The sequence below is a fragment of the Aquarana catesbeiana genome, linkage group LG13 (genome assembly GCF_042186555.1).
Source record: "Aquarana catesbeiana isolate 2022-GZ linkage group LG13, ASM4218655v1, whole genome shotgun sequence".
NCBI lineage: Eukaryota > Metazoa > Chordata > Amphibia > Anura > Ranidae > Aquarana > Aquarana catesbeiana.
In genome coordinates, this window is record NC_133336.1 from 86,626,550 (window position 1) to 86,646,777 (window position 20,228).

A 20,228-nucleotide genomic window follows, 5' to 3' on the forward strand; every position below is an offset into this window, starting at 1 on the left:
GTAATTATGATCTTTGAGGTGTATCCCAACTGGCATGGTCTTGATAACACATCCACTTTGGACCACCACTGGTGACTTCTCTGCATAAGGCCTGTGAGAAATATCATCTGCGACATAGACCATTTCTTCCACTGAGACAGGAAGCCTAGCTGAAAGTGCCTCAGGTGCCAGTGCGCCCATGGCACTATTGGGATGCAGGCTGCCATAGTTCCGATCAGGCTTAGACATCCAGAAGCTGAGAGATGATGGGTTGACCTGAGTGATTTCATTTTCAGGGTAATCTATGTTATCTTGTGGCTGGGTAAGGCGACTGTCCCCTGTGCCGTATTAAAAAAGGCACAGAGATAGACCATCTCCTGAGTAGGCGTAAGCTGGCTCTTTTTGTTGTTCATTAACCATCTGAAGTCCGAAAGGGTTGATAGGAGAATTTTCCTGAGGAACAACAGCTGATTTGGGTTCTTTGCTAATAGAAGAATGTTGTCTAAATAGTGGAAGACTCTGAGACCTCTTTTTCTTAGGGGAGCAAGTATCGAGATTAGTACCTTTGAAAACACTCTGGGGGAGGTGCAGAGCCCAAAAGGAAGGCTCCGGAACTGAAGGTGCAGTTGTCCAATTGCAAATCCCAGATATTTCTGAAAAGCTGGAAGAAACAGAATATGTAAGTATGTGTCCTTGAGTTCTATGGATATCATCCAGTCTCCTGATTGAACGGCCTATATGATCGTTTGGAGTGATTCCATCTTGAAGGAATCCAGGTCTATTACCGGTCTCCAGCCCCCATCTTTTTGGGGACGAGGAAGAGAGTGGAGTGAAAAACGAAAAATCTTTCTATCGGGGGAACTGGGATCACCGCTTTCTGGGCCTGCAGGGAAACTAGGAACTTGCATAAGGCTTCCGCCTTTAGAGGAGAATTCAGAAAACTCGTTGGAGAGAAGAAGTCTTGAGGCGGCAGGTTTATGAAGGTCCAGAAGTGGCAGAAGCGCACTGTGGAGACCACCCGATTCCGATTCAAAAGGACTTAGAGGTGTCCTGAGTAGGGATGGGCGAACGGTTCAGCTCGAGCATAAGTTCGGGCCGATCTTTCGCTGTTCGGTGAACATCCGAACAAACGGTCATTCGACCGTTTGTTCGGCCCCCTGAACCAACCACAATGCATTGCGACGCTGAACAGTGCATTGCAAGCCTTGATTGGCTGAAGCTTTCATGGCACAGAGCACTGTCAGAGTCATAATTGGACGCTGTCATCATGACTTTATCCAATCATGGCTCATTCTGGCCCCACAGTATAAAAGTATTCTTTCAATGGCAGCCATTTTCAGTGTGATTTTGGCGTGGAGAGAGATAGAACAGGGCTCTGTTCAATGCGATTAGTTAGTTAATGTGCTATACTGTGCTATTTTGCTTCAATTGTCAGTGTAGAATATTAGTTTAGTGTCAGTCTAGGGATAGTGTGAGTGTAGTCAGGAGGACCATCATTCAGCTTTGCATAGTATGCAGCTAGAGTAGGGACAGCTCATATAGTTTCACTGTAGTGTAGTGAGACCATGTCAGTAATCTTTACATTAGTATATGTAAAGAACATAGCACATATCATGAGGGACTCCATTTTAATTCTAAGACACCATCTTATGTTTTACAGGAAAATTGAGAAAACTCAAATATGAGTTTCAACTGAAACCCACATCATCTTTAAGCTGTAATCTATAGAACATGTCTAACTCAGGGTTACATATAAATTTAAATATAGCTAGAATGTGGAGTTTGTCCTAGCTCATGTTTGTTCTTGATAAGATAAATGCTTCCCTCAACATCTGTTTAAGAATACATACATACTCTTATAGTGAAAATGATGCAAGATTTTGTCTTATAACACCAGCTAATAGGTAAATATTAACTGAACCTATTTTCATTTCAATGACATGTATAAGTTTAGTAAAACTCCTCCCATCCCCATAACTGCATAAATACTGTCCCTTTGACCATTTCTAATTAGATGTCTTTAAGTGGCTAAGCAAACCTGTCTCCTGTGTCACTTTATTGATATCTCCAGGCCTGGGGGTCTACGGAGGTCTTCCTGCATTACCTGAACCTATCTGGGTGGTCTTAGAAGCAGAAATTTCCTTACAGAACTGGGGGCTCGTCCTCTGGGATAAAAGCCAAAAATCATCTGAAAGGTAAGTCTTTATTTTGTCTTTATTGACGAAATATTTCTTGCCTCAGCTCTGATTAAAGCTTTTTAGACCCGTAAATTAGTAGGGGATAAGAACCACGCCAGAGGTTAATATTGGAGGGTTTTTGGGAAACCCACAAAGATAAGCAGTACTGCATACACATATATAGAGACATTCCTTTTGGGAAGGGATATGAAGTGGTTAATGAGGAAATAGACTCCGGTGACCCCAAAATCTTTTGCTTTTTCTTATCTATCGCATTAGAAGTTATAAGATAATCTGTCGTGTGTGTGTGGATCAGAAGACTGGGTGGTAAGAACAGTCGGCTCCCACTGTCAATATGGGTCAGAAACAAGGTAAAGAAGATCCTCCCCCTCTTCCCAATCCAGGAGAAACGTGTAAGGATTTTGTAGCCAGAATTTGTGGTACTAATTATGAATTCATAGTCCCATGGGTTTCAAATTTAGCGGGATGGACCGAAGCCATACACAGTGTAGACCCTTTTCCCCGGGATGGCGCTAATGACGAATTTCACATAGATATGATAAAAGGATTGTGTTTAGGAGATAAGAGAGCTTTCCCTTGGTACCCCGGGGATCCTCAATGGGATTTGGATTATATGGAAAAGAGAGGAGAGAACTGGTTAAAATACGCCCCATATTGGTTTCAGAGGGATAATAAGAAACAGAAAAAGCCCACCAAATGTTTAAGTAAGGAAGATTATGACCAGAAACATAGAGAAGAAGCCGATAAAAAGAGATTTGTCCCTGACCCAATAGCCCCACCCCTGCCAATAGTCAGTCATCCTCCACCCGCATATGTACATGTCTATCCGAGTTTAAGAAAGGAAGATATTGATCTTCTGGCTGGACATTATGCAACCAGACAACGGCAGGTCCCCCCCGCTCCACAACCACAACAGCAGATCCCTCCCGCTCCACAACAAGATAGACAGCACCCACAGAGGGCCCGAGTCGAGGTAGGTGAACCAGAAGAAGATCAGGGAGCTATAGGAGGGGTAGTTTCACCACCTGGCCAAGAGCAGGAGGAAGAAGACGTTAAAGGGGATAGAATATTTAGTCCCCCTAAAACAAAGAGTGGAACTGTATATATAGTAACACTAACCTTCAAGCACCCTTCATGACCATTGGAAATGAATTATTAAAAAAGGTAATAGACATTGAGGACATTGATAGGATAGTAAAACATTGCCCCAAACCCACCGCCTCTGCAGGAGGCACTTTAACTTACTTAAAAAAGGCCTGTAAGGGTAGAAATTACACACAGGAAGACATGCGTCTTATCATTGATGGTATCATAGGACACACCAGTTCCTGGAGCTGGGCAAATGTTCCAAGTATAAACACTATTGACACTGGAAACGCGGGAGCATATGGGCTAAACACAGTACCAGGTAGGAACACCATGTGGACAGAATTAGAGACTGAAATGATGAGAGTATTTAAAAATAAAAGTTCCCTCCCTACTGCCATAGCATGCAAACAAAAGTCAGGAGAAACTGTAGTTGAATTCTGGAAAAGGTTTCATGAAAATTGGACAACAGAAGCTGGATTAGCTACAACTACTGATGTGGGAGCTTTGTTTATTCAAACTTTTATGAATAATCTAAAACCCCAGTTCGCCTTGGTGGTGAAACAGATGATATCTGAATGGACCACACAGACGATTGACCAATTTCAGGAAACCTTAATACAGAAAGAAGCAGCAGGGTGTTTTGATGTAATAAAAGAGAAAGCAGTGAGTAGCCTTTATCAGGGTGGAGTGCGAACTCAGCCTCCCCAAGATAATGGTGGACAATGGGGCAGTGGAAACAGAGGCAGAGGAAGAGGAAAAACAAAAGGGAGAGGGCATGGTTTTTCCAGACCACCCCAGCAGTCACGCACATGTTGTTTTAACTGTGGACAACAGGGTCACTGGAGAAATCAATGTCCTTATGAATGGAATAACCCAAATACTCAAGATCAAGATCAAATGCATACACAGGGACCTCAATCTAGCCAACCGAATCAAGTTGCCCCAAAGCAACAGGGTCCCCGATTCCCTATACAGTGGAATCAACAGCAACTGAAATGAAGCTGCCCGGAAGGTAGTATCCCAGCATTTCCTTTGATCTCACACTCTTACAATGAACAACCAATTGTGACCCTATATGTCAAAAATAGGCCTGTTCCGTTTTTAACCGATTCAGGGGCAACTCGGAGCACCCTCAGTGAGGACTACTACAGAGGTGAGACTAAAATTGCTGAACCTTCTATGGGAATTAATGGGATACTTACCAAAACATACAAAACACCACCTTTACCAGTAAGTGATGTTGAAAGGGGAGGTGCAACAGTCTTGCATCATTGTTTCAGGATTATACCAAATTGTCCTGTGAATCTCTTGGGTAGAGATTTGATGGGAAAATTGGGTATAACACTGAAAATGACTACTGAAGGAGGGGTCTTCGTACACTCCAAGGTAATACCAATATATTACACTGAGGATAGTGATCTCCCTCCACCAGATGATCCGGTATGGTCAAAAAGCTCCTTGGATGTAGGTCTTATTTCTTGTACCCCATACAAGGCAGCTTTAAAATCATGGGCACAGCCGGTTTATCACAAACAATACCCCATTTCAAAAGAAAAAGAGGAAGGAGTGGCCCCAATGGTGGAAAGGTTCCTGCAGCTAGGAATTCTTAAAGAGACACTGTCACCCTACAACACCCCCATTAACCCAGTAATGAAGCCGGACGGCTCTTACAGGTTTGTACAAGACCTCAGAGCTATAAACAACCTAGTGATACCCATCGCTCCCATAGTGCCTGATGTGCCATCACTCTTAACCTCCATACCATGCGATGCAGAGTATTTTTCGGTCATTGACCTTTGTAATGCATTTTTTTCAGTTTCTGTTGACGAAGAGACACAGCCTATCTTTGCATTCAATTTCAGAAACCGACAGATGACGTGGTGTAGATTACCTCAGGGCTATGTAGACTCCCCTGTAGTGTACACAGTGGCCCTCCAGGCAACCCTGCGGTCTTGGACACCCCGCCATGGTTCCGTCCTACTTCAATATGTTGATGATATGTTGTTGTGTAGTCCAAGCCAGAAAGCATGTAAAAATGATGGTTTAGATCTGTTACATTGGTTAGCAGACAATGGTCACAAGGTTTCTAAGAAAAAGCTACAATGGTGTCAGGAAACTGTTGAATACCTTGGTTTTGTACTCTCCAAAGGAGAAAGGAAAATCAGTCACAAGAGAGCTGCGGCTCTCGTGGGTCTGCCCCGCCCACTTACTAAGAAGGACATGCTATCCTTTCTTGGAATGATTGGTTACTGCCGCCAATGGATACCTGATTGTTCCTACTATGATAATCTCCTGAGGCAAGCCACAGGTACTGATATGCCAGATTGTGTGAAATGGAATGATGAAATGTACAATGCTTTTGTGTATCTTAAAACTGCAATGGTCACATCTCCTGGACTTGGACTACCTGAATATGGTAAAATGTTTCACTTGTTTGCAAGGGACAACTGTAAAACGATGGCGGGGGTCCTGGCTCAGGAGCATGGGGGGAAACTCCGCCCTATTGCATTTTCAAAAGTTGTGCCGATGCCAGTACAGGGCATGCTGGCGTGTCTCAGAGCTCTGGCATCCTGTGCGATGGTGGTGGAAATGGCTACATCATTCACTCTAGGACATGCCACCACACTACACACCACTCACAATGTATCCATTCTACTAAAGAATATCCATACCCAGCACATGTCAGCCCAGAGGCTGAGCGGTTATGAAGTAATTTTACTTTCTAACCCAAAACTTGAGATAAAATATGCCTCTCCCACTTCTGGCCCAGCTCCAATCCTGAATGCCTTGCTAGGCTTGAAAGGTGAAGAAGATGAGGTAGTGCCTCAACATGAATGCATGGACCTCATCCACCAAGACACATCCCCGAGACCAGACATGTCTTCAACTGCTCTCCCTGGAGCACAGAATGTCTTTGTGGATGGGTCTTGTTCAAGACCAAATGATAACACATACCATGCAGGGTATGCTGTTGTTCAGCTGCCTGATAAAATACTGGAAGCAAACCCTGTCCCATTCCAATCAGCACAAGCTGCAGAACTTATAGCCCTTACTCGAGCTTGTCAGCTTTTTGAAGGGCAGGATGTAAACATTTACAAGTACGCCTACGGTGTTGCGCATGATTTTGGAGTCATATGGAAAAGGCGGGGCTATATAGCAGCAGACGGTAAATCCATCTCACATTCCACGCTTGTCACAAGTCTGTTAGAAGCTATACAATTACCAAGGTCCATAGCTATACTACACTGTAGGGCACATACAGGGCAACAGGATGACATAGCCAAAGGCAACGCCTTAGCTGACAAAGCAGCAAAAGAAGCAGCATCCACACAGCCTGCAAACATACAAATGCCATTACTCTCACCAGAAATTCCTCTTTTGGATCAAACATTGCGTGATCTCCAAGCATATGCCACAGACCAAGACATCCAGCAATGGAACTCAATAGGTGTGCAGACAAACCCAGAAACTGACCTTGTCTGCCAAGAGGGGAGACCATGTATCCCTGTAGCCAGTGCACCCATTTTTATTTCACAATACCATGGGATAGGTCACAGAGGGTGGAAAGTCACATGTGAACTTTTGGATAAGGATTTTTACATTCCAGGTCTTCCCTCTCTCGTTAAGGCATATGTTTCCAGATGCATCACATGCATTCGGAATAACCCTAGCAACCCTCACAAAGCAAAGCACGAACATCTGATATATCCATCTACACCATTCACTCATCTGCAGATAGATTTTACACACATGCCCAAACTAGGTAAAAGACAGGAATATTTGCTAATAATAGTGGACATGTTCTCAAGATGGATAGAATTGTTTGTAACTACAAAGGAAGATGCACAAACAGTAGTGAGGATTCTGATACAAGAAATTATCCCAAGGTGGGGTTGCCCACTACAGATCAACTCTGACAATGGTCCTGCATTTGTGGCCAAAGTTTGTCAAGACCTGGTAAAAACACTGAAAATAGAATGGAAGTTTCATATTCCTTACCACCCCCAGAGTTCAGGTATAGTGGAAAGGATGAACAGAACCATTAAAGATAAGATCAGGAAGGCCACTGGAGGTACGTATGCAAATTGGAAGAAGGTCCTACCAGCTGTACTAGCCGAGGTAAGAATGACACCCTCTAAAAAGACAGGATACTCTCCTTTTGAAGTCTTAATGGGTAGGCCATTCCCCATCCCATGGGCCAGACAGCCACTTATGTTAGAAAGAGGGGACCTAGATCTTATTCAGGAAGAATATGTAAAAAAACTTATTGAAACTTTGGACAAAGTTGAAAGGAATGTTGCTCGCACCTCTCCTTCTTCTTCACAGGAACCTACACACCCTTTCCAGGTGGGTGACACCGTGGTGGTCCAGAGATTGAACCGCACCAAGAAACAGGAGTAGCCCTTCGGACCCCCAACCACAGTGATCGCAGTCACCCGCACAGCTATTTTGGTAGAAGGACAACAGGCCTGGATTCATGCAAGTCGCGTAAAGAAGGTCAACCAGGACCCTAAGAAGCAAGGCAAAGATAAAGCACAGAGAGGTGAAGCAAATGATATAAATCCTCGAACACTGAGTGAAGCAGGTGGTCAAGACTCTGAACAAGATGACGTCGCTTATTTCACCACGGACTTCTGGGAAGGCCTTGTGCCTCCTATGCTGGGCTGCCCTGATTGTGTTCCTGCCAACTTGGCTGATAACTAACTGCATTTATCATTCTGAAGATTTGGGACTCATAAAGGGTATTTGTGGGGCCTCTAACACTCTACAACAGAATAATACACATGACAGACACAAGAGAAATGAAAACTCAGAAAGTTTTACAGATAAAATGTTATTGTTGAAGTTTAAATATAGCTACGCCCAGAAATCTGGATTTGAAAAATGTTGGATATGTAGTAAACTCCATCCTAGCACTGCTAGAATCCCCTTAATGGCAGTACCTCTAAACTTCACCCCACTCCTTAATGGCACACCTCCTGTCATCCTCACAGAAGTCATAAGAACACTTTCAAATAATACCCTTACTTTCCAAATTACTGGTAGAAGTCATTCCCCAGACTGGTGTTTTAGGTTGGGAAACTCCACAAACGGAGCTGAAGTTTGCCAACAAGCTAATATTAACTTTTCAATTACTTCAATTGAAAGCCCTTTCTTTCATACTTCAGAACCTGCCCTAAACACCACTCTAATAAACTTTCTTAACTCCAGTTCCACTTCCACAGTAGGACAATTATTGTCGAGTTTAACTTTTTCCAGTTTTTCTGACGAAATGATGACAATATTCAACAAACGATCCTTAGCTCTAGGAAACAGTATTTATATTTGTTGTGGAAAAATCTGTCACCCTTGGATCCCCACTGAGCCCCAAGGATGGTGTTATCTTGCATCCCTAGTCCCCATCATGGGCGTAGTAGGAGATAGCAAGGGAAGACACCTCCTTGAAGCTAGCATGCATCCTAGGTACCCCCTCAAACACCGCAATAAAAGGGAGTTATATCTTACAAAAGATATGGCATGGGCTTGGTTCCCCTCATGGACTGGGTGGGGAATAGACTTAATGAAAAGGTTGAATAATTACACTGGAATCATTGATGAAATAATGGAGAAGAATTCTGATGATATTACTAAATTAAATATAGAAACTAGGGCAATTAGAAAACAATTAGAACTACACGAGTTAGCCATAGAAAGCATGAGTGCTGCTTTAACTGGGTTATGTGAAAACACAGAAGATTATGAGTGTTGTACCTGGTTTCATAACACAAGTATTGAGGTACCAGATTATTATGATATAATTGCACAACACCGGAAAGAAGTAAACAAATTACAAGATGAAGCTAGAAACATTGCTAAGACATGGGATCCTTTTGCAAACCTAAGTTCTGGGATAGGAATTTTGGCATGGATAAAAAGTGCTGCCATAACTATAATTATGATTATTCTTTTTGTTTTGTTCCTATATGCCTGTTATAAGCTTATAATGTGCATAATTGTTAAGGCATCCCGAACCCCTGATCCTGCTGCTGCGAATAGAATTTATCTGAGTATGTATTATGATAGAAGAAAAATTACATAAGTGTGAAAGGTAGTGAGCCATATAATAATGTCTCAAAGAGGGGATTGTAAAGAACATAGCACATATCATGAGGGACTCCATTTTAATTCTAAGACACCATCTTATGTTTTACAGGTAAATTGAGAAAACTCAAATATGAGTTTCAACTGAAACCCACATCATCTTTAAGCTGTAATCTATAGAACATGTCTAACTCAGGGTTACATATAAATTTAAATATAGCTAGAATGTGGAGTTTGTCCTAGCTCATGTTTGTTCTTGATAAGATAAATGCTTCCCTCAACATCTGTTTAAGAATACATACATACTCTTATAGTGAAAATGATGCAAGATTTTGTCTTATAACACCAGCTAATAGGTAAATATTAACTGAACCTATTTTCATTTCAATGACATGTATAAGTTTAGTAAAACTCCTCCCATCCCCATAACTGCATAAATACTGTCCCTTTGACCATTTCTAATTAGATGTCTTTAAGTGGCTAAGCAAACCTGTCTCCTGTGTCACTTTATTGATATCTCCAGGCCTGGGGGTCTACGGAGGTCTTCCTGCATTACCTGAACCTATCTGGGTGGTCTTAGAAGCAGAAATTTCCTTACAGTATATAGCTAGAGTAGGGACAGTTCAGATAGTGTCAGTGTAACTGTTGAACACCGTCTATTTGATTGCGTTACTGCCAGTTTAACGCCATTTACTTCTGTGTGCATTACAGTCAGTTTAACGCCATTTACTTCTGTGTGCGTTACTGCCAGTTTAACACCATATATTTTTATGGGCGTTGCTGCCAGTTTATCGCCATATAGTCCTGTGTGCATTACTGCCAGTTTAACGCCATCTGCTTCTGTATGCGTTTCTGCCAGTTTAATGCCATATAGTTCTGTGTGCGTTACTGACAGTTTAATGCCATATAGTTTTGTGTACGTTACTGCCAGTTTAACGCTATATTGCTTTGTGTGCGTTACTGCCAGTTTAACACCATATAGTTTTGTGCGCGTTACTGCCAGTTTAACGCCATTTACTTCTGTGTGTGTTACTGCCAGTTTAACGCCATAAAGTTCTGTGTGCGTTACTGCCAGTTTAACTCCATATAGTTCTGTGTGCATTACTGCCAGTTTAACGCCATATAGTTTTTTGCGTCACTGTACGTTTGGAGCATTATATTGCAGTATATGTATATAGTGTATAGTATAGTGTATCCGTGGAGTGTGTCTGTGTAGTGTGAGTACTCAAACTAAAGTGCACCAGACACCTCTTTACACTGATTAAAGTGCATCTACGTACAGATTTCAACTTTTTCTTTGCATTGGCTTATAAGCACCTGCCCCCTCCCTCCCAATAATGTCTGGGAGAACAACAAGGAGAGGCAGACGTTCCCTTGGCACTGTAAGGGGGCCAGGAAAAAATGTGTCCACAGGCAAAGGTGGATGTGGTGGTCAGTCCTCAGGCAGGGCATCATTTCCTCTGTTTAGTAAGTTTGCCCATGCTATCCAGCCACAGAATGCAGAGGAGGTGGTGGACTAGATTACTAAACCTTCCTCATCCTCCTCATCCTCTGTCGCGCAACCAGAGACAAGTGTTCAGTCCCCTGCAGTTGCCAGAGTGGATAAACCTGCCTCCTTATACACATCTATTCCTGCCATAGCCCCAACATCAGCCATTGAGGAGTCGGCTGAGTTATTTGACCACAGCATCAGCCACTTGCTCCTTGATGATGCCCAGCCATTACTGGATTCAGATGTTGGTGATGAGGTTGAGGATAACAGGAACATGAGATACAAAAAACACAGTCACTTCCAGTGCTAATAGGTCTTCCAAGGTGTGGAGTAACAGATGTCAGATAAAATGGTGGTGTGAAAGGTATATATGGTATCCCAAAACTAGGTGGATGCTGCCTTCCTCAGATGGGGTAATCTGAAAGGAACTACAAGAAAAACAGAAATGGAACCTAGTGCATTAACAGAGATAATTTAATAATAAGAAATTTTTGTATAAAAGTGGGTACTCACAAAATGCAACTGACAAAAGGCCATAAACACAGTGCATGGACATGCACAGCCTAGCTCTGAGGAAGGGGGTGCACCCCCGAAACGCGTTCGCTGTACCCCATGTTCTGTGCATGTCCATGCACTGTGTTTATGGCCTTTTGTCAGTTGCATTTTGTGAGTACCCACTTTTATACTAAAACTTTCTTCTCGTTAAATTGTCTCTGGTAATGCACTAGGTGCGTGCGCCTTCCATTTCTGTTTTTCTTGTAATGACAGGAACATGACCTTGAGAGATGGAGGAATACTGGTAGACAAATTGGCATTTATGTTCCCCAAGCAGCAACGTATTGCCAAGTTGTCTCCAGTGGTAATGATGAAGATGGAGGAGATGGAGATGATGATGATGATGGTGATGAGGTCACTGATGCGACTAGGGGTGCCAGATAGAGCAGAGGAAGAAACTGAAGGTGAGGCGACACAACCCCAAGGAGGCTGACATCAAGAAAGAGTTGAGAGCAGCCACCCTATTCCATCACATTCTGCAGCTGTTATCTCCCGGCCCACTCCCCAAAGCTCAGCTGTCTGGGCCTTTTTCAGCACATCTGCAGCAGATCGCACTGTTGCGATCTGCAAACTGTGTCTCACGGACATAAAAAATGGCAAAAACACCAACCATTCGGGTACCACATGCTTAACAAGGCATTTACTGTCCATCCACTCAGCCTCTTGGCAAGAGCACCTAAAAGCCACACAAAAGGGGCACAAATCTATCCCTCCTTCTCCTCTTTACCCACTTCAGTCTGCCCCTATACCGAGTCATTACCTCTCAGCAGCCTCCACTGACAGAGATGATGGTATAGCACAGGGTGTCCCAGGTCCTAGCAGTACATCTGCCAGCAGCACACCACCAGCTATAGACTGTACCTGGCAAATTTTTCTGCTCCATCTGCTGCAGCGGAAAAAAAAATACAGTCCCTGCCACCCACATGCCCAGCGTCTAAATGCAAGCTTGTCAAAGCTGTTGGCTACCCAACTTCTGCCTTTCAGCCTGGTGGATTCTGCCCCCTTCTGTGAATTTGCACAATGTGCTGTACCACAATGGCAGGTTCCCAGTCGCTACTACTTTTCACGTAAAGGTCGTTCCATCTTTCCATCTCTCTACCATCACGTGAAAAGGAATGTTCTGGCATCATTGGGCAAGGTAGTCGGCTGTAAAATCCACCTTACTGCTGACATGTGGTCCAGCAAGCATGGGCAGGGACAATATATTTCATTCACAGCACACTGGGTAACGCTTCTTGCAACTCGAAAGGATGCAGGACAGGGCTCGGTGCTGCAGCTTGTTGTGCCCCCACATCTCCATACAGCTGGGGGTGATGATGCGAGACCTGTGAGTTCTACCCCTCCTCCTCCTCCTCTGCCACCTCCATGCCCTCCTCTGCAGAATTGTCCTATGAACATCAGGTACCCCCTAAGTGTTCAAAGGGTTATTCCCAGAGTCAGGCTAAAAGGTACGTTGCAGTGCTTCAGCTAGTGTGTTTAGGGGATGGGAACCACATCAGAGCAGAGATTCTTGCAGCTCTGCAGGGACAAGCCCAGAGGTGGTTCACACCATGCCAGCTGGAGCCAGGAATGGTGGTGTGTGATAATGGCTCAAACCTCCTGTCCACCCTTAGACAGGGAAAGTTGACACATGTGCCATGCCTGGCACATGTCCTCAATTTGGTGGTACAGCGTTTCCTAAATATGTACCCAGGGTTGCAAGATGTGCTAAAGCTGGCCAGAAGAGTCTGTAGCCATTTCAGGTGGTCATACACAGCCAGTGCTCGGTTGGCTGAAATTCAGCAGGAAATCCACCTGCCCATAAACCGCCTGATTTGTGACATGCCCACCAAGTGGAACTCGACTTTGTCAATGCTGCAGCGGTTATACATGCAGCAGAGGGCTGTCAACGAGTACCTGTGCGAATATGGCACGACGACAGGCTCAGGCTGCCTCGGCTTTTTTTCCCAGCACCAATAGCTGATCATTAAGGATGCATGCATTGTATTGTCACCATTTGAGGAGGCCACAGGGATGGTGAGCCATGACAGTGCATGCATCAGTGACACAATCCCTGTTGTGTTCCTGCTGGAGCAGACTCTGCATGGCATTATGGACAGGGTACTGGAGGCAGAGCAGCAGGAGGAAGAGGAGGACTTCCTTTCCTCTCAAAGCCCACTTTATCCAGGCACTATCATTCCTATGTCACAGAACACACAGGAGGAGAGAGGGGAGGAGGATGAGGAGGAGGATTCTGGCACTTTCATAGGCTTCAAAGAAGAGGAAGACCTGCATCAATCTGTAACAACTACCCTTTTAGAATTAGTAAGAGAATTAGACTTCATCTCCCACAATGGAACTCCACCTAGTTCAGGAAAATGATAATCCTGGCTCCTATTCTAAGAAGTGGGCTGCTTGATCTATCCTCTGGAACTCACAGTAATTCATTGACCAACCCTCTTCCCCATAAACCTATATCCTCCTGGAATGGCTGTAGAGATGATGGCAGGGAGACCCTTTACCCCATGCTCTCAACAGTTCTTTCCACCACATATTACACTATTGTCTGCCTACTAAAGCCATAATCTCCCTTCATTTCTTTCATGCATTCTCTTCCTCAGATCCTCATCCTTGCCCATGTGGTACACATGAAATCAGCACACAAAACATGGGCACACAAAACCCCTAAACACTGATGTGTGTGAACACAGCTCTAGGTCAGTCTCCCATCTCCACCCATACTAACACGCAGACCAGGTTCTGGCCCCATCCATCACAGATTCCAATGAGCAAAAAAGAATTCTTGTTGGCCGCACGTCCAGTAAAATCACCTTTATTTCAAATATTATATATACTGAAGTAAGAGAGTGACAGTATCCGGTGTACATATAGAGACACCCTTGTTTAGGGAGCAAAAAAAATTTCAGGTTGGCCACACGTGCAGTAAAATCACTTTTATTTCAGCAAGTCCATAAAAACATGTCCAAAAACACAGAAAGAGGGGAACAGCATCACCAGCTAATGCATTTCTCTCTTTCTTAGCGCTTAGTCATTAGACCCCCTTAAATTTTTCACTCTTTGTTATATTGCAGCCATTTTCTAAAATCATTTAAGTTTATTTTTTTCCTCATTAATGTACACACAGTACCCCATATTGACAGAAAAACACAGAATTGTTGGCATTTTTGCAGATTTATTCAAAAAGAAAAACTGAAATATCACATGGTCCTAAGTATTCAGACCCTTTGCTCAGTATTTAGTAGAAGCACCCTTTTGATCTAATACAGCCATAAGTCTTTTTGGGAAAGATGTAACAAGTTTTTCACACCTGGATTTGGGGATCCTCTGCCATTCCTCCTTGCAGATCCTCTCCAGTTCTGTCAGGTTGGATGGTAATCGTTGGTGGACAGTCATTTTTAGGTCTCTCCAGAGATGCTCAATTGGGTTTAAGTCAGGGCTCTGGCTGGGCCATTCATGAACAGTCACGGAGTTGTTGTGAAGCCACTCCTTCATTATTTTAGCTGTGTGCTTAGGGTCATTGTCTCGTTGGAAGGTAAACCTTCGGCCCAGTCTGAGGTCCTGATTGCAACCAGTCGTCCTGTCCCTGCACCTGAAAAAAACCCCACAGCATGATGCTGCCACCACCATGCTTCACTGTTGGGACTGTATTGGACAGGTGATGAGCAGTGCCTGGTTTTCTCCACACATACTGCTTAGAATTAAGGCCAAAAAGTTCTATCTTGGTCTCATCAGACCAGAGAATTTTATTTCTCACCATCTTGGAGTCCTACAGGTGTTTTTTAGCAAACTCCATGCTGGCTTTCATGTGTCTTGCGCTGGGGAGAGGATTCCGTCAGGCCACTCTACCATAAAGCCCCGACTGGTGGAGGGCTGCAGTGATGGTTGACTTTCTACAACTTTCTCCCATCTCCCGATTGCATCTCTGGAGCTCAGCCACAGTGATCTTTGGGTTCTTCTTTACCTCTCTCACCAAGGATCTTCTCCCCCGATAGCTCAGTTTGGCCGGACGGCCAGCTCTAGGAAGGGTTCTGGTCATCCCAAACGTCTTCCATTTAAGGAATTATGGAGGCCACTGTGCTCTTAGGAACCTTAAGAGCAGCAGAAATTCTTTTGTAACCTTGGCCAGATCTGTGCCTTACCACAATTCTGTCTCTGAGCTCTACAGGCAGTTCCTTTGACCTCATGATAAATATATGAGTGGGTCTAAATACTTAGGATCATGTGATATTTCAGTTTTTCTTTTTTAATAAATCTACAAAAATGTCAACAATTCTGTGTTTTTCTGTCAATATGGGGTGCTGTGTATACATTAATGAGGAAAAAAAAATGAACTTAAATGATTTTAGCAAATGGCTGCAATATAACAAAGAGTGAAAAATTTCCGTCCCCACTGTATTGATGTGTATTGACGCATGTTGTGTTACATGTCGCATTCAGAATCAATAGGCTGGAACGCACAGCAACACATGCCACAGAGCAAAAAAAATACACTATGTGCTGTCTTGCAACACACATGCAATTTAAATGTGCGTTGGAGTACCATTCACAATGAATGACACCACAGCGCACCAACACAGGTAACCTGTATTGCAGTAACATGGGCATTACCACAGTGCAATGATGGGAATGGGCTCTCAAGTGTCCTCACATTGACCTAAATTGCATCAGAAAAGAAAGGTGTGCCTGGCCAGTTCTGGCAGATTACACAGTGCAAGGTGCAGTACCGTCAAATTCTGGTGCCTGTTGGACTGCACCATCATATTCAGACACACCTGTACAACTATTATAACAGGAAAGTGGAGATAAATCTATGAGAAAGGAGGTTGATAATACAACATCTAGCTGACTGATTATCTATTTCTGTGACTTTGGTAGAACTGGTTTGGAGAACTTCTTTAATATATGGCCTGCACTTGGAAGAACTAATATTAGATACAAGAATCGCAGATACTTTTCCCTGCCAATGCCCCAGGCACGTGCAATTCACACTTTAAGAATGAAATTTTAAGATGTTAAATCTATTCTGCTATAAGGCATTAGCACTGTGAAAGTCAAATTCTGGTGATCAGTTATTTTAGAGGAAAGAAAATGAAGTGCAGGAGCGATTTGAACAAGTAAAATTAATGATGAAAAATGATCTGGACAAGGACATCAAAATATGCCAAGGCTGTCTTTTTATTAAGACCAAGCTATGGAGGAGATCCTATAGATGTTACAAAAAATGAACAGTAACAAGTTGTATATTAAAAACACATGTAATATTATGTAACTTCCATCAATGCCATATTGGTGTGGGAGTGAGTCCAAAAGTGCACCTCTTCCAATGTATTTTCTTTATCTGTTGGGTAGAAAGGAAACAGCGAATCCTACTGGACCACTTTATTCATTAATTGTGAAATAAGAGACTTCTATCTCATATAAAGATCATGTTTCAAGGAACCCCGATGTATGTGTTTGTATTATATACACAGGATAAAAACTGCTAAAACCAATACAGGATAAATGGTGAAATGGAATTTTAAGAAAGTGAAGAGGAACTGAAAAAATACCAAAGTTTTATATATAAACATTAGTTCTGAGTAAGAAATTCCAGGGATAATCAAGGTGACTAATAAGATGAGTGATCTGATGTAATCACTGATATGGATTGAGGAGACATTTTCATGAAGCTTATCGAATATTTTAGAGCAATTTTGCTATTTGGGGGAATGCAATTTAATCACTTAATAAATTCTGCATCTTTTTTTTTTTTTTTCTCCTCTTTTATACCTTGCCTATGTTCCAATTTAAGCTGAGACCATGACCGCTGCCCTGGGTTTCCTGTTTTAACCAGGATGCGGGAAGACGTCATATGACAACCTCCCAGATCGTGCCCCGTGCGTGGCCGTGGGTCTGCGCAGCGGCACAATCTGTCATCGGCTGCGTCCACCAGACACAGCCGATGACAGATCACTGTACCGAACCACTGTCAGTACCATGTGACTGCTGTAACCAATCACAGCAGGTCACATGACAGTTGTATACAATAGACGGCTTCAAGACATCCATCGTATACAATTGTGTTGCTAGCTGTGATTGGTCAGTGTGATCACATGGTACAGACTAGGCCAATCACAGCCCATCTGTACTATGACTAGCTCTGACCAATCACAGCTAATCACAAAAAAAGGAACTGAATTAATTGATTTCATTACATCATCTCTCACTGCCCCCCCTCTCTCTGGGGACTCTGAGGTAAGGAGGGGCTCTCTGGGGACCCTGATGTAAGTGGGGGTCTCTCTGTGGACCCTGATGTAAGGGGGAGGCTCTCTGGGACCCTGATGTAAGGGGGGCTCTCTGGGGAACCTGATGTAAGAGGGAGGCTCTCTGGGGACCCTGATGTAAGGGGGGGGGGCTCTCTGGGGAAGCTATTTATACTTACAGTGGAATGTTTTTACTTATGTTTTTTTTGCATAATTGCGTATACTTTATATATTGTTTTGTGCGTGTTTGCAAAATTAAAGTGGGCCAGTCTGGATGAAGTCCCAGTCCAACCCTGGAGAGCGGTACAATAATGTATCTGCAGGCAACAGTAAAGCATGGTAGAGGTTGCTTGCATGTTTGGGGCTGCATTTCTGCAAATGGAGTTGGAGATTTGGTCAGGATCAATGGTGTCCTCAATGCAAAAAAAAATACAGGCAGATTCAGCACTTACTCATCTTGCCAAACCATCAGGGAAGCATATAATTGGCCCAAATGTATTCTACAGCAGGATAACGTTCCCAAACATACAGCCAATGTCATTAAGAACTATCTTTAGTGTAAAGAAGAACAAGGAGTCCCAGAAGTGATGATTTGGCCCCCACAGAGCCCTGATATTATTTTTCTTCTGTTCATTTACTTTCCATTTTATTAATTGATAAAAAGAAACTATTAACAATTATATTTCTGAAAACATTCCTAATTTACAGCATTTTTTCACACCTGCCTAAAACTTTTGCACAGTAGTGTATGTACCCACTCTTAGAAAAAAGTTTCTATTTTCGCAGAGGAGGGGGTTGAGGAGAAGGATTCCCGAATTCCTGAATTTCTGCTTTAAGAGGTACAGTATATACAACATGTTACAGTTGAATTATTAGTACTGTTAATACGCAGACACAGAAGACTGCATGGTAGTATAACACAAACATGTTATCCTGATTATCAATGAAAGTAAGCAACTGGGTCATCACTGCTTAAAGTTATCTTTTCACTGTCATCATCTACACTTCATGACCTACTAAGTTACTGACTTGGAACAAGTATGCAGTTCAGGCTTTTAGACTTTAATATCTACATGTTTGTCAGTAACTCACAAGGTAAGTGCAGGTAAGTGCAGTAAGATCAAGGGGCATAAATAAGTCCTTTTTTCATTTTTTTTTTTTACCTGTGTGAACAGGACATATTCATTTCTACCATAGCATCATTGGGTAATCTGTATGCATTCCTGATATGCCCTAAGCTTTGCCTGGTGCTTTGAATACTAACAGTATATGGAGCTGAATGTCTCAATGCACACCTTTGCTTAGTGAAGCTGAGCTGAATGTGGTATCACATTGATACTGCCGTCCACATTCTTCCGAAGGGATCCCCTGAGTGGGCCCCTGAGCTGGGAAGAGTTCTGGAGCCCTGAGGGATGCCAGCATTTTTAACACAAACGCACCTGGTGCTTGTGTATACATAGTCTAAGTGTGTTCTTATTTTTTTAATTCAGGAACAGCATCCCCAGTGCCCACAATGACTTCTGGTTTTCTGTGGTAGTTATGGTCTTGTGTATTATTCCATAAAGGAGAATGAAGAGGCATAATTAATAAAGCAGTGTAAAAAGAATGATGACTGGCAAAATGCAGTAACCTATAGCATCGGGCGATTTGCCTATAGTAAAATAAAGCCCATCTCCGGAAAAGTCTAATTTTTTCTGAAAAGTCACCTCTGCTATTTACTTATTTATTTATTTTGTACGTACTTTTTTTTTGTTCGAAGAAATACCTTGCAGAATTTTGGGTGACATCATCTCATGGCGCTCAAATGCTCGGCTTCCACGGGCGCTGGGGGGAAAAGTTTGCTGAGCACCCTAGGTACCTAAGACATGCCCTGAAAAAAAGGGTTGTTGTTAGGAGACTGTTTTGCCCGAAAGGGAACATCCTCAGGGGCTCTAGGGCCCCTAGAGCTCCTGAGGACCTAGAGCCCCTGAGGATGTTCTCTTTTGGACAAAACGTATAGGGCAGAGCTTCTTTGATGCTGAAGTTGACATTACCTTACATGCCACTGGTCACACAGGTGGTAGCCCCATTTTTCACATTTTCTTGCATATAGTATAGCACTACCCCCGAAGAAGCTGCTTAGTAATTTAAATTCTCTGTTCTGTGCCTTGATTTCAAGAACAGTTTCAGCCCTAGTGGGCCCCATCTCAGTGGGCTAGGCTACCCTGAAGAGATGAGTTTTCAGGGATTGCCTAAAGGTGGATAAAGTAGGAGATAGCTGGAGAGATTATTGTAGAGAGTTCCAAAGGATGGAAGCGAGCATGGGAGTAGGTGATGTGGGAGCTAGACAGTAGTAGATCTTATGCCACGTACACACGAGCAGACTTTATGGCAGATTTTGCCCGGCGGATGGGATTTCTTCGGACAATTAGATCGTGTGTGGGCTCCAGCGGACTTTATTTTCTCAAAAGTTGGACGGACTTAGATTTGAAGCATGTTTTAAATCAATCCGTCAAAATTGAGTCCGGTCAAAAAGTCCGCTCGTCTTTATGCTAGTTCGACGGACAAAAAGCCACGCTAGGGCAGCTATTGGCTACTGGCTATGAACTTCCT